Source organism: Centroberyx gerrardi, chromosome 12, assembly GCF_048128805.1.
Source record: "Centroberyx gerrardi isolate f3 chromosome 12, fCenGer3.hap1.cur.20231027, whole genome shotgun sequence".
NCBI lineage: Eukaryota > Metazoa > Chordata > Actinopteri > Beryciformes > Berycidae > Centroberyx > Centroberyx gerrardi.
In genome coordinates this window covers 32,164,768-32,167,267 of record NC_136008.1, presented here as the reverse complement: position 1 = coordinate 32,167,267, position 2,500 = coordinate 32,164,768, and positions in this window count along the sequence as shown.

The following is a 2,500-nucleotide window of genomic DNA, read 5'->3' as shown; positions in this document are numbered from 1 at the left end:
GGAGATAGGGGCCCGCTCCCAGGTGTGTGTGGCCGAAGCAGGGGCTCTAAATTGGGTTAAAAGTGAAGTGGAGAGCCGCCTGGAGATAGGGGCCCGCTCCCAGGTGTGTGTGGCCGAAGCAGGGGCTTTAAATCGGGTAAAAGGGAGGTGGAGAGCCGCCTGGAGATAGGGGCCCGCTCCCAGGTGTGTGTGGCCGAAGCAGGGGCTTTAAATCGGGTAAAAGGGAGGTGGAGAGCCGCCTGGAGATAGGGGGCCGCTCCCAGGTGTGTGTGGCCGAAGCAGGGGCTTTAAATCGGGTAAAAGGGAGGTGGAGAGCCGCCTGGAGATAGGGGCCCGCTCCCAGGTGTGTGTGGCCGAAGCAGGGGCTTTAAATCGGGTAAAAGGGAGGTGGAGAGCCGCCTGGAGATAGGGGCCCGCTCCCAGGTGTGTGTGGCCGAAGCAGGGGCTCTAAATTGGGTTAAAAGTGAAGTGGAGAGCCGCCTGGAGATAGGGGCCCGCTCCCAGGTGTGTGTGGCCGAAGCAGGGGCTTTAAATCGGGTAAAAGGGAGGTGGAGAGCCGCCTGGAGATAGGGGCCCGCTCCCAGGTGTGTGTGGCCGAAGCAGGGGCTTTAAATCGGGTAAAAGGGAGGTGGAGAGCCGCCTGGAGATAGGGGGCCGCTCCCAGGTGTGTGTGGCCGAAGCAGGGGCTTTAAATCGGGTAAAAGGGAGGTGGAGAGCCGCCTGGAGATAGGGGCCCGCTCCCAGGTGTGTGTGGCCGAAGCAGGGGCTTTAAATCGGGTAAAAGGGAGGTGGAGAGCCGCCTGGAGATAGGGGCCCGCTCCCAGGTGTGTGTGGCCGAAGCAGGGGCTCTAAATTGGGTTAAAAGTGAAGTGGAGAGCCGCCTGGAGATAGGGGCCCGCTCCCAGGTGTGTGTGGCCGAAGCAGGGGCTTTAAATCGGGTAAAAGGGAGGTGGAGAGCCGCCTGGAGATAGGGGCCCGCTCCCAGGTGTGTGTGGCCGAAGCAGGGGCTTTAAATCGGGTAAAAGGGAGGTGGAGAGCCGCCTGGAGATAGGGGGCCGCTCCCAGGTGTGTGTGGCCGAAGCAGGGGCTTTAAATCGGGTAAAAGGGAGGTGGAGAGCCGCCTGGAGATAGGGGCCCGCTCCCAGGTGTGTGTGGCCGAAGCAGGGGCTTTAAATCGGGTAAAAGGGAGGTGGAGAGCCGCCTGGAGATAGGGGCCCGCTCCCAGGTGTGTGTGGCCGAAGCAGGGGCTCTAAATTGGGTTAAAAGTGAAGTGGAGAGCCGCCTGGAGATAGGGGCCCGCTCCCAGGTGTGTGTGGCCGAAGCAGGGGCTTTAAATCGGGTAAAAGGGAGGTGGAGAGCCGCCTGGAGATAGGGGCCCGCTCCCAGGTGTGTGTGGCCGAAGCAGGGGCTTTAAATCGGGTAAAAGGGAGGTGGAGAGCCGCCTGGAGATAGGGGGCCGCTCCCAGGTGTGTGTGGCCGAAGCAGGGGCTTTAAATCGGGTAAAAGGGAGGTGGAGAGCCGCCTGGAGATAGGGGCCCGCTCCCAGGTGTGTGTGGCCGAAGCAGGGGCTTTAAATCGGGTAAAAGGGAGGTGGAGAGCCGCCTGGAGATAGGGGCCCGCTCCCAGGTGTGTGTGGCCGAAGCAGGGGCTCTAAATTGGGTTAAAAGTGAAGTGGAGAGCCGCCTGGAGATAGGGGCCCGCTCCCAGGTGTGTGTGGCCGAAGCAGGGGCTTTAAATCGGGTAAAAGGGAGGTGGAGAGCCGCCTGGAGATAGGGGCCCGCTCCCAGGTGTGTGTGGCCGAAGCAGGGGCTTTAAATCGGGTAAAAGGGAGGTGGAGAGCCGCCTGGAGATAGGGGGCCGCTCCCAGGTGTGTGTGGCCGAAGCAGGGGCTTTAAATCGGGTAAAAGGGAGGTGGAGAGCCGCCTGGAGATAGGGGCCCGCTCCCAGGTGTGTGTGGCCGAAGCAGGGGCTTTAAATCGGGTAAAAGGGAGGTGGAGAGCCGCCTGGAGATAGGGGCCCGCTCCCAGGTGTGTGTGGCCGAAGCAGGGGCTCTAAATTGGGTTAAAAGTGAAGTGGAGAGCCGCCTGGAGATAGGGGCCCGCTCCCAGGTGTGTGTGGCCGAAGCAGGGGCTTTAAATCGGGTAAAAGGGAGGTGGAGAGCCGCCTGGAGATAGGGGGCCGCTCCCAGGTGTGTGTGGCCGAAGCAGGGGCTTTAAATCGGGTAAAAGGGAGGTGGAGAGCCGCCTGGAGATAGGGGCCCGCTCCCAGGTGTGTGTGGCCGAAGCAGGGGCTTTAAATCGGGTAAAAGGGAGGTGGAGAGCCGCCTGGAGATAGGGGCCCGCTCCCAGGTGTGTGTGGCCGAAGCAGGGGCTCTAAATTGGGTTAAAAGTGAAGTGGAGAGCCGCCTGGAGATAGGGGCCCGCTCCCAGGTGTGTGTGGCCGAAGCAGGGGCTTTAAATCGGGTAAAAGGGAGGTGGAGAGCCGCCTGGAGATAGGGGCC